The following is a 12,904-nucleotide window of genomic DNA, read 5'->3' as shown; positions in this document are numbered from 1 at the left end:
GATTAAGGGAGAGGGGGAGGGGGGGGGGAAGAGAGAGAGGGTCGAAATGCCTTGAAGGACTTCTCTCATTTTCACCCTGCGAAAATCCATTGCTTCTTTTGCTATTATTGAAAAAAAAAAAAAAAAATGCCGATGTAGATTGAAGTCGAAAATTCGTCCGAAAATTTCCAGACTGGGTTTTACATTTTTAGTCGTATTTTTCGCCAGATTTCGTATTTTTCGTACTCTATAATCCCAGTCATTCATTTCTCCTTTCTCTATTACCTCGTACCCACTCATCTTCGCTCGTGTTGTGTCTTATTGTCTATTTCTGGCTCCTTTTCAATCATTGCCCCTGCTATACCTATTCGTTCTTTTGTCCTCGGAAAGTGTCTTTCCTAGGAAAATGATTCCTTTGACTTTTCCAATCAGGAGAGAAATTCTATTATTGAAACCGTCGGAGAGACTTTGACAGCAAACATTCGTGAATCTTTGATGGGAGGGAACTGTAACAATCGATGACTTATCGTCCCAAAATCGGGGAAAAGACAGGAAAGGAGATAGTCAGCTAATTCGAGAGCGAATCTCATCTGTTTAAGTGAAGGTTCGCCCCCAGTCCGAGGCTTAGGTATAGGAGCATACGGCCCTAGCGGGCGAGATAGCCCTATACGAATGTCACCCCCCAATTGAGCTCACGGTTTCATATAATTATTTTTTAATTTCTAATTGTGTTTTTTTGACGAGGACATAGAAAAACGCTGTTTGGAAATATTTACCCGTATATGTAACGTAAGTTGTGTCCACACGGTCCCAGGAGTTTTCCTATATTCCAAACGTCATATATCTCTTTCCTTCTATGATTGAAACTAAGAACTCATTGTGTCTGTAGAGGTGTCCTATCCACTTGTGCCTTCTTTCCTCTAAGGTTTTCCGTAACGTCACTGAAACTTTAATTGTGACAAAATGGAAGCAGGTCTGTATGTAACGTAAGTTGTGTCCACACGGTCCCAGGAGTTTTCCTATTTTCCAAACGTCATATAGAAAACGGATACCTATCATACGAAATGGACGTCATACAAAATGGACGCAACTAACAACGAGCACAAAATCTCGGATTAAAAGTCAAGGGTAGGTAGGTACACCTGGAAATTCGTCTCGGCAGAAAATGGAAAAACACTTGAATATTTGATGGAATTTTGAAATATTTGTTCCCAACGTCTGACTGACTATCTCCCTCTCACTTTTCTCTGTTCTTCTTTCTCTCCCTCCTTCGCCTACTCTTCTACTCTCTCGCCCGCTCTTTCTCTCCCTTTTATCTCTCTATCTCTCTCTCTCTCTCTTTCTCTCTCCCTCCCCTACCTTTGCTCCTCTTTTCTCTTCCTGCCTAATTCTCACCCATTCTCTCTTTCCTTTTTCTATCTCTTTTTTCTTACCTCTACCTCTCTTTCTCTCACCTCTCTCTCTCTCTCTCTTTCTCTCACCTCTGTCTAGACCGATATAACCGCATAGCTTTTCTGCCACATTCAAAATACAAGGTTCTCTTTTCTTGTTCAATTTAGCTCTTGAAATGTCTTACCACACTCTGGTTTTTCTTCTAGCACAGAACTTCAAGGGGAATCCTTGGTAACAGAAAATTTCAGTGATCGAGCAAAGTAACGTTTAGGTTTTTATTCCAGAGGTTCGATAGATCTGCCACATTCAAAATACAAGGTTCTCTTTTCTTGTTCAATTTAGCTCTTGAAATGTCTTACCACACTCTGGTTTTTCTTCTAGCACTGAACTTCAAGCGGAATCCTTGGTAACAGAAAATTTCAGTGATCGAGCAATGTAACGTTTAGGTTTTTATTCCCGGGGTTTCGATAGAGAGAACTCTAACAAGAGAGGTCTTATCGTTCCGAAATTGAAGAGAAAATGTCAGGATAGGAGAAAGTCAGCCTTTCCGTTAACGAACCTCATCTGTTTAGAATAAAGTTCGCCCCCGGCGGAAATCGAATCCACAACTTAGCGCTTACAAGACAAGCGGGTTACCTTCATACCTTCCAAGCTGACTAGAGTTACCTACTAAACTATGAAAAACTTTTGTCACGAACGGGTCTCTATTTTGACCCGTACTAGTCGTGTTTATTTGTCTATGCCGACAACACACATCAAACATGTCAAATATTTGAACTCTTATCCCCCGCAGTAAAACTTTCCTACCGGATAGGAGGGGGGAGGAAATAGAGGGGGAGGGGGAAGAAGTATGAAGGAAGGGTAGGGACAAAAGATGAGAGGGGTAAGAAGTTTAAAGGAGGGAGGAGTAGGAGGAGAAGAGAAGGGGAGGAATGAAAAATAGAGAAGTGGAAGGGGTATGTATGAAGTATATGTATGAACCTATGAACCTGAGATATAAAATGACAGGTACGCCTGAACAGGTCCGCCTGTCAGGTCTACCTGATAGTGAGTGGCCGGCATTAGCTTCAGAAGATTTGAAAATCTGATCATCCTCTCCTTTGTCCCGTGTCAAGTCGTGTCCCAATCTTTTGCTACAACAGTCAAAAAACTACTGAAAATGAAGATTCAAGCTTGACGAATAACCTTCCTCTTGGCAATCCGTTTTCCACAAACCTTTTTGCTCGTCAATAATTTAATTGCAGCCCCGGCTATCGAAAACGTTATTGAGTTAGGTTCTCTCTCCCCCTCAAAGTGAAAATATGGATAACTCGAAGGGTGGAGATATGGACTAATGGAGGAGTAGGTAGAAAAGTGAAAATATGGATAACTCGAAGGGAGGAGATATGGACTGATGGAGGAGTAGAAAAGTGGAAATATGGAAGAAAAGTGGAAGGCAGAAGATTGGTGGAGGTAAGGAGGTGATTGGAGGTTGGAGGGAAAGCCGCGATGACACATCATCTATTCATTTCATCCGAGGACAAATGAATGGAGTCAGAACTAATGACAGCTCGCGTGAAAACACTAAGTGGAACCTTTTCAGAAAATTTCAGTAGTCCCCTCATCCGCCCTATTCATAGAATATTATGATGGCAATGAAATATGTATGTGTGTGTGTTCATTTTCCCAAGTACCTACCTACCTTTTGCACACCTGAGGGACAGACCTGAATAGAGCTCTACAATGAGGAGGAGAAGGAGGAGGAGGAGAAGAGAAGAGAAGGAGGAAGAGGAGGAGGAGAAGGAGAAGAGTAGGAGGAGGAGGAGGAAGAGGAGGAGAAAAGAAGGAGGAGGAGGAAGAGGAGGAGAAGAGAAGGAGGAGGAGAAGAGAAGGAGGAGGAGAAGAGAAGGAGGAGGAGGAGGAGGAGGAGAAGGTATTAACAGGGGCGATGGAAGAATGAAAGGGAAGTGAAAGTGGAGAAAGAAAGGAGAAGAGGCAAGGAGGAGGAAATGAGGGAGAAATGGGGGAGAGAAGATGAAAAGAAAAGGGCGAAGGAAGAATGGAAGGGAAAGAGGGGAGGAAGACCCCTCCCCTCTCCCGCCTTATTCATAGAATATTATGATGGCAATGAAATATGTATGTGTGTGTGTGTTCATTTTCCAAGTACCTACCTACCTTCTGCACACCTGAGGGACAGACCTGAATAGAGCTCTACAATGAGGAGGAGGAGGAGGAGGAGGAGGAGAAGAGAAGGGGTGGAGGGGGAAATAGGGGGAGAAGAGAGGAAGAAGGGGGGAAGGAAGAATGAAAGGGAAATGGAAGTGGAGAAGAAAGGAGAAGAGAGGAAGGAGGAGAAAATGAGGCGGAAATGAGGAAGATAGGAGAAAGAGTGGGATTGGAAGGAAGAGAAAGATAAGGGAGTAGGGGAAATGTACAGGACAAGAGGGGAAATGGAGGGGAAAAGAGGGAGTAGGGAAGAAAACATGGAAGAAGAGGGAGAGGAGAAAAGGAAGGAGGAGTTAAGAGAAGGTAGAAAGAGGGAGAGAAGGTGCATAGGAGTAAGGGAAACGATAGAGGACTAGAGAGGTCGAGGAAAAAGAGAAGGGAGGGAAATGATGAGAAAGAGGGGGAAGCAAAGAAGATAAGGGAACGAAGGGAGAAGGAAGGGAAACGTCACTAGGCAAGAGGGAAAATGAGGGGAAGATGAGGGAGGGAAAAATGCAGAAAAGGGAGTTAAGGGAGAGGTACATCATTAATTATAACAGATCATGGCGGGAGCAGATGACGAGAAGTGAGGGGGGATGCAGGAAGCTGAAGTGGGAGTTTACAGGAAACTAATGTGGGAATGTGGGAAGTTAGTGGGAGGCTAGGAAGTCAGGGGTTAATGTGGGAAGTTAGGGGGGAATACAGGAAGCTAAAGTGGAAGTTTACAGGAAACTAGTGTGGGAATGTGGGAAGTTAGTGGGAGGCTAGAGTCAGGGGTTAATGTGGGAAGTTAGGGGGGAATATAGGAAGCTAAAGTGGGAGTTTACAGGAAACTATTGTGGGAATGTGGGAAGTTAGTGGGAGGCTAGGAGGTCAGGGGTTAATGTGGGAAGTTAGGGGGGAATACAGGAAGTTGAATTTGAAGTTTACAGGAAACTAGTGTGGGAATGTGGGAAGTTAGTGGGAGGCTAGAGTCAGGGGTTAATGTGGGAAGTTAGGGGGGAATACAGGAAGTTAAAGTGGGAGTTTACAGGAAACTAGTGTGGGAATGTGGGAAGTTAGTGGGAGGCTAGGAAGCCAGGGGCTTATGGATGCATTATACAAGGGCAGTAGTCACTAGTCAGTCCAGCTACTAAAGCACTTTTGACATCCAATAATATTAGAGTTTTTGCAACCAAAATTAGCGCCCCGTTACGTTTTTTGATGAAAAGTGCAGAAACGAGTTTTTGTCAAATAACATTCAAGAAGTTCAGTTAACGGGCCGCTAATTTTGGCTGAAAAAACTCTCTAATATCCCAATTCATTTGGACAAACACTTTTAACAGTTTAAACCCAATATAAACTGACCATTGTGACCAACCAACTCAAACTGGCCTGAAATGTCACTGGACGGCAGTGTTGTTTACCCGCGGCCCTGTAATCCCACCATAGAGCGAAAGAACTCATCCTTGGGGAACTTGGACCGTTTTCATACTCTTGAACTTTCGATGTGCTCCAAGGTACTAACCCGCACAAGGTATTTGGTAAAGGTTCAATCGGAAATAGAGAAACAGTAAATTATTTGATTAACCTTATTTTGGAGAATATGAGAACTTAGAAGGAAATCCCGAAGCATTGTAATTCAAACAAAAGTCTGGTGTCAACATCACACGACTTTCTTTATCCTATTGGATTTTACTGTGATGAGATACCTACTTTTTTCGTGGTTTTAGGTATAAGGTCATATAAGGTACCTAGTTTGGGGGGGGTCTAATCCCATAACTGTTTCGATATCTCTAACGATTTAGTCAGTAGACTATACACTACTGTAGAGGTGAAAGCCGCCCAAAAGCAGCCGAAATATCTGGGGGACTTGCAAACACCTACTATGTTTGGTGACACTAAAATTGTAGGATAAGGAAAGTACGAAATATCCCCTCCCACTCAACCAATCTTGACCAAAAGTTTCGTGTTGCATCCCTATCGTATCTAATAGTGTTCAGGATTATACCAAATTTCAAGTCTCTACCTCTCACAGTTCTCGAGATATTTTGTTCACAGACAGACAGCCGCACGGACCAATTTAACGGCTGAAACTTTGGGTTTACACTCTGCGGGGGACTTCAAAATACCCACTATGTTTGGTGACACTAAAATTGTAGGATAAGGAAAGTTAAAAGGAAAGCAGGAAGACAATCTTTATCTGGGAACAAATCTGGAACATTTATCATAGGGAAACTGCTGAGACTTGCACAAAACCACCGCGTACTTGTAGATATGAACGCTTGAGGAACAACATGGCTTATCAAATAGCTTTTTTTACACGTTCATCTTTAAAAATTTATCTACTTTGGTTGGGGAACCGCAAACTCCGCAAAGAGCTGGATCGGATTCGCCCAGAATCGAGACCTCTGGAGAAAGCTGGTTCATGAAGGTCTTGGGCATCGCGGCCTGTCAGAACCCGGCATGCAGTTAGTAAGTACGATATCTTATATTATAAAAATCATTTCATAAGGGCCGATATAAACTAGAAATAGAAAGATAGAGAACATAAACTAGAGTTTCAGATTCAGATAGATTACAAGATACAAACCAGAATTCCAAATAGCTTATAGCTACTGTAAAGGTTGCTTGCTACACCTTATTAAATATCTAACCTACCTTTCACAATACCTACTTTGTGAGAAAAACTCTCTATCTCGTACATACTATGTTGTAGACGCTTGAGGAACAACATGGCTTATCAAATAGCTTTTTTTACACGTTCATCTTTAAAAATTTATCTACTTTGGTTGGGGAACCGCAAAGAGCTGGATCGAGTTCGCCCAAAATCGAGACCTCTGGAGAAGGCTGGTTCATGAAGGTTTTGGGCATCGCGGCCTGTCAGAACCCGGCATGCAGTAAGTAAGAACATATCATTTCATAAGGGCCGATATAAACTAGAAATAGAAAGATGGAAAACATAAACTAGAGTGTCAGATTCAGATAGATTACAAGATACAAACCAGAATTCCAAATAGCTTATAGCTACTGTAAAGGTTGCTTGCTACCTTATTAAATATCTAACCTACCTTTCACAATACCTATACCTACTTTGTGAGAAAAACTCTCTATCTCGTACATAGGTACTATGTTGTAGGAAACTACTGGAAGGTACCTACCTACTTTCTGAGAAAAACTATTTTTAACCATATAGGTACTTATACAATATATTATGTACGTGATACATAAATATGAATGTATTTATAGTTTCCTACTGGTACCTACCTACTTTGTGAAAGAAACTCCATGTAACCATATAGTTTCTGATAAACTTTCAAATAGCTAGCACAATAACGTGCAGGAGCTCAAAGGATAAAATGCATTTGCAAAGGTGCCCTCAAAATGCAAAGCGTAGAGAGTAGAGCGTACTCTCTTGCATCCCAAGTCCGCATAGATTCTAGCTTAGATAACGTAAATTCTAGCATAGAAAAGAAGCAAAAGTTGGGGTTGGAGGGGAGGGGGGACTAAGAGTTGGAGGCTCTCTTGCATCCCAAGTCCGCATAGATTCTAGCTTAGATAACGTAAATTCTAGCATAGAAAAGAAGCAAAAGTTGGGGTTGGAGGGGGGGACTAAGAGTTGGAAAGGGTACTGAGAGCAATAATTTCTAACTTTTGAAAAATAATGTGGAGGGTTTTCTTTTCTGTGTTTGATCGTAAATTCTCCCCCCTATACGGGGTGCGCCAGAAAAACACTGACAACGACTCAGGGTAGGTAGATCTCATCATTTCCAACAAGGTTCTCTGGGTCGTTTTCCTAGCTTCGGCTTCGTTTCCGAGAAATGTCCAAAAACCATGAAAATAATAAAAATAATAATAATAATAATAAAATAGGTAGGTACCTACAGACCTTGCTTGTGTCAGTTTTTATGATTTTAGATCATATCTTTTTTATTTTAACGAGATAACCTTGTGGATATGATGAGATCTACCCTGAGCGGTTGTCAGTGTTTTTCTGGTGCACCCTGTAGACAGCTTCATTCCCTCCTTAGCTAGGAGGAAAATCAATATAAATGATTTTCCATTAGTTTCTACATATAGTGTTGTATACGGTTAAACTAAGATTTATGCGACCCTTTGTACTCTCCGTATGGGGGATTGGAGGAGTACCTAGTTCACAACCTGGGTAGGTTTGATGTTCAATTAAGGTCAAAAGATAGAGCCATCAAAGTTACCGCTGAAGGTCTGCCTTGTAAGCGTTAGATCGCGTATTCGATTCCCGCCCGGGGCGAACTTTATCCTAAACCATATTAGGTATGAATGAGATTCGTTCTCGGAACGGCTGGCTTTCTCCTAACCTGTCGTCCTTCTCTCTTTGATTTCGGGACGATAAGACCTCCGTTGTTACAGTTTCCACTGTCAAACCTCTACAAAAAAAGACCCCTACATGCAAAGAACTACTCCAGTGGAATAAAACCATGTAAAACTTAAGAACTTCGGAACGGCGCTGTCAATTACAACCTTTTATTTATAAAGTCAGGGAGAGAAAGCTCACCTTGAAAAGTTGAAAACCGCTGACACCAAAGTTCAAACGGGGGAAAAAAAGACACCCTGAAATTTTTCACGAGAAAAATTAGGGACCTGTTTTTCTCCCTCCTATTACTTTCCCACATAGAATAGCTCTCCTAGAAGCTAATCCTGACCAGGATTAAATGATAATCCGAGTTTAAAATTCGGCCCTTAGAAGACCAGAATGGAATGAAAGTATAGAGTGGGTGGTAAAAGTTGCTACCGTGCCTCACAAACAACTAAGTTACAAACAACGTACAAACAAAAGCATACAAAATACAAAAGTATGCGAAGATTGTGAGGAGAGGGCATCGGCAGGGCCGTACACAGGAGGGGGTTTACAGGGGGGTCATCCTTCCATATAGGGGGGAATACAGGAAGCTAAAGTGGAAGTTTACAGGAAACTAGTGTGGGAATGTGGGAAGTTAGTGGGAGGCTAGGAAGTCAGGGGCTTATGGATGCATTACACAAGGGCAGTATTCACTAGTCACTAGTCAGTCCAGCTACTAAAGCCCTTTTGACGTCCAATAATATTAGAGTTTTTGCAACCAAAATTAGCGCCCCGTTAATTGTAATCTTTAGCGTTATTTGGCAAAAGTTCGTTTCTGCGCAGGCGCAGAGAGAGACGTTGTGCAAACGTTCAAGAGTTCAATTAACGGGACGCTAATTTTGGTTGGAAAAAAACTCTCTAATATCCCAATCCAGTTGGACAAATTGCACCTTGATCCAATATAAAGTGTATATTGTGACCAACCAAGTGAAACTGGTCTAAAATGTCACTGAACAGCAGTGTTCTTAACCGGAGGCTTTGTAATCCTGCCATAGGGCGAAAGAACTCATCCTTGGGGAACTTGGACCGTTTCCATACTCTTGAACTTTCGATGTGCTCCAAGGTATTTACTAACCCACACAAGGTATTTGGTAAAGGTTCGATCGGAAATAGGGAAACAGTAAATTATTTGATTAACCTTATTTTGGAGAATATGAGAACCCGAAGCAATTCAAACAAAAGTCTGGTGTCAACATCACACGACTTTCTTTGTCCTATTGGATTTTACTGTGATAAGATACCTACTTTTTTCGTGGTTTTAGATAGGTACCTAGTTTGGGGTTTGGGGGGGGGGTCTAATCCCATAACTGTTTCGATATCTTTAATCATTTAGTCAGTAGACTGTACACTACTGTAGAGCTGAAAGCCGCCAAAAAGCGGCCGAAATATCCCCTCCCACTCAACCAATCTTGACCAAAAGTTTCGTGTTGCATCCCTATCGTATCTAATAGTGTTCAGGATTATACCAACTTTCAAGTCTCTACCTTTCACAGTTCTTGAGATATTTTGTTCACAGACAGACAGACAGACGCACGGACCAATTTAACGGCTGAAACTTTGGGTTTACACTCTGGGGGACTTCAAAACACCTACTATGTTTGGTGACACTAAAATTGTAGGATAAGGAAAGTAAAAAGGAAAGCGGGAGGGAGAAATGTACTATGTAGGAGAAGGGGGAGAAAGAGCGGAGGAGAGAATCGAGAGGTTTGGGGGGAGATGGAATTGGAGAAAAAATGGGAACTGTTGTATTGAGTTGTACATTGAGACAAATGACTGTAAATCCAGCTAAGATCTAATATTTTACTAAATCCAGCTTATCCAGCTAAGATCTAATATAAAAGCTTTAAGATTTCAGACCCATGGGAGGCAAATCTTGGCTCTAAGGGTTGTTCGATAGAGAGAACTCTTAACAGCGGATTTGATAGAGAGAACTCTAACAAGAGAGGTCTTGTCGTTCCGAAATTGAAGAGAAAATGACAGGATAGGAGAAAGTCAGCCTTTCCGTTAACGAACCTTATTACTTTCCTTATCCTATAGGAAGGAAAGTTTCGTAATCGGGTCAAATTTTCGATGGTCAGATTTCAGTGCCAAAACAGGTTTGGAGGTCCCTAGAGCCTAATAGTTCGATAGAGAGAACTCTTAACAGCGGATTTGATAGAGAGAACTCTAACAAGAGAGGTCTTGTCGTTCCGAAATTGAAGAGAAAATGTCAGGATAGGAGAAAGTCAGCCTTTCCGTTAACGAACCTTATCTGTTTAGAATAAAGTTCGCCCCCGACGGAAATCGAATCCACAACTTAGCGCCTACAAGACAAGCGTGCTATACCTTCCAAGCTGACTAGAGTTACCTACGAAACTATGAAAAACTTTTGTCACGAACGGGTCTCTATTTCGCTAGAGACTTGAAATTTGGTATGTAGATGTCAAATGTGACAAGGATGCGACACGAAACGTTTGGTTAAAATAGGTGCTGCGGTTGGCAGCACCCAAATAAGCACCATTCCATAGGATAAGGAAAGTCGTGTGATGTTCACACCAGATTTTCTGTTTAGAATAAATTTCGCCCCGGCGGGAATCGAATCCACAACTTAGCGCTTACATAAGACGAGCGTGCTACCTTCATACCTTCCAAGCTGACTAGAGTTACCTACTAAACTATGAAAAACTTTGGTCACGACCGGGTCTCTATTTTGACCCGTACTAGTCGTGTTTATTTGTCTATGCCGACAACACACATCAAACATGTCAAATATTTGAACTCTTATCCCCCGCAGTAAAACTTTCCTACCGGATAGCGAGGAGAGGGGAGGAAATAGAGGGGGAGGGGAAAGAAGTGTAAAGGTGGGAGGAGTAGGAGGAGAAGAGAAGGGGAGGAATGAAAAATAGAGAAGTGGAAGGGGTATGTGTATGTATGAAGTATATGTAGGAACCTATGAACCTGAGATATAAAACTACTACTTACTAATGGAAGTGTGGAGGGGAAGGTGTAGGACATGGGGAGGGGGAAAGGTAAAGTTTTTATTAATTTTCAAGACATAAACAGAGGGGTGAGTCGAAGGAGGGGAAAAAGAGGAGGAGGGAAGAAAGAGGTTTGGGTGGCGGTATATTTTTCCTTCTCGTAAACCAGAGTATAGAGTGGGTGGCAAAAGTTGCTACCGTGCCTCACACCAGAGTATAGAGTGGGTGGCAAAAGTTGCTACCGTGCCTCACAACAGAGTATAGAGTGGGTGGTAAAAGTTGCTACCGTGCATCACACCAGAGTATAGAGTGGGTGGCAAAAGTTGCTACCGTGCCTCACACCAGAGTAATGTCCCGAGCAAAGCTCCCTCGCAGGCAACGCATTAATGTGTTTGTGCGCATACGTTTCTGCGCAGTTCTTTCTTGGTAATGCGGTGGGCGGAGATATGGCGGAAGGAGCAGGGAGAGCGGAGCGTTTCCAAGACAGACTGATGATCTACTTTGATTTACAGTGGGTAGGTAATTGCAGAAATTTCATGAAAAACAATAGTTTAGCGTTTATCACATAATCCGGAATATTTTCTGAGGGATTCATTGCATGGTTCGCGACTGACGTAATTTTGCCGTCAAAGTGTTTGCAAGTGTTTCCTGCTTTACATACAAAGATCGATTCCAATACCTTAGGTACTAAACATTCGTCAGAATCATTGTGAATCGAAGGATGGATGTCGATTTATGTCGAAAAATGGACGTCAAAGGATTGACAAACCCGAAGAAGGAAAACTAATTTGACATCCACCAAACTCAGGGCAATCCCAAACAAAACTGTGAAGTTTTTGAGATCTCAAAGACACATCGACTATTCCTCGTGCGTTCCCAACAATCCCAACTTTGTACCAAATTCCTAATTGTTAAATATATCCCCTACTCAACTATCTCCCCTCTCCTATCCCCTACTCAAATATGCTTCCCGCATTCAAAACTCATTCCCCTTTTCCTCAATGAGCCCTCAGAACTTTGGCCAATCCTCAGGGCCGGTCACAGCCCACAACTTCCTTAGGGCCCCGGGGCTAATTACAACGGTCGGCCGGGGGCCACCCTCTTTATAATTTTTTACTTTCCTCATCCTATACCTATCCCATGCTCAATCTCAGACCGTCCCATGCTCAATCTCAGACCGTCCCATGCTCAATCTCAGACCGTCCCATGCTCAATCTCAGACCATCCCATGCTCAATCTCAGACCATCTAACATACTGCGGTCTGAGAGACCTAAGTCTCAAGATTTTTCCGCCCATCACTCTCAGACCAGCCAGCCTAGTTAGCTTAGTTGGTAGTGCGTCTGCCTTGTAAGCGCTAGGCCGCGGGTTCGATTCCCGCCCGGGGCGGATTTTATCCTGATGGGATAATGTTCGTTCTCGGAACGGCTGGCTTTCTCCTATCCTGTCTTCCTTCTCTCCTCGATTTCGGGACGATAAGACCATAGCAGTTAAAGTTCCCTCTGTCAAACCTCTTAAAAAAAAAAAAAAAAAAAAAAAAAAAAAAAAAAAAAAAAAAAAACAAAAAAAATGGATAAAAGTTGCACGACTACACTTCCAATGCAACCGCAATGGCTCTGAAATGTTTCTTCCTCACCATCTCTCCTCAGGTATGGCTGTGTTACACGAAGTGCTGGGCATGTACCATAGCGGCGTGTTCAAGGACGGACAACTAGTCAGCAACAAATCTACCAACAAGCAAGACCTGAAGACAATTCGCGGCGATCAAATCACTTGGATAGATGGACGGGAAACGTATTGTTCAAATATCGGGAGACTTATATCCGAAGTGGACGCGATTATCATGCGAGCCAACAGGATGGTCAATAATGGTCGAATGGGAGACTTTGTTATCAACGGACGAACCAAGGTAAGCCAGCCCAAGTTACCTTGGAAGGTAGCACGCCTGCCTTGTAAGCGCTAGGCCGCGGGTTCGATTCCCGCCGCCCGGGGCGGCGTGGCGGATTTCATCCTGAAGGGATTAGGTTTGTTCTCGGA

The 12,904-nt window shown here is 42.7% G+C and overlaps 1 long non-coding RNA gene across 1 annotated transcript in view; it reads right to left on the bottom strand.

The window, feature by feature from the left end:
* The window catches only part of LOC103510395, a 14,557-nt gene that overhangs the window by 87 nt on the left and 1,566 nt on the right, over nucleotides 1–12,904 (bottom strand). Inside the window, exon 2 of the long non-coding RNA XR_541418.2 lies at nucleotides 8,032–8,034. This is a non-coding gene — a long non-coding RNA (uncharacterized LOC103510395). The remainder of the gene's footprint in view (nucleotides 1–8,031; nucleotides 8,035–12,904) is intronic.

The sequence above is a fragment of the Diaphorina citri genome, unplaced genomic scaffold (genome assembly GCF_000475195.1).
Source record: "Diaphorina citri unplaced genomic scaffold, Diaci psyllid genome assembly version 1.1 scaffold594, whole genome shotgun sequence".
NCBI classification, from domain to species: domain Eukaryota; kingdom Metazoa; phylum Arthropoda; class Insecta; order Hemiptera; family Psyllidae; genus Diaphorina; species Diaphorina citri.
The sequence above is the reverse complement of the archived record's forward strand: the minus strand, read 5'-3'. Positions and strand labels throughout refer to the sequence as shown.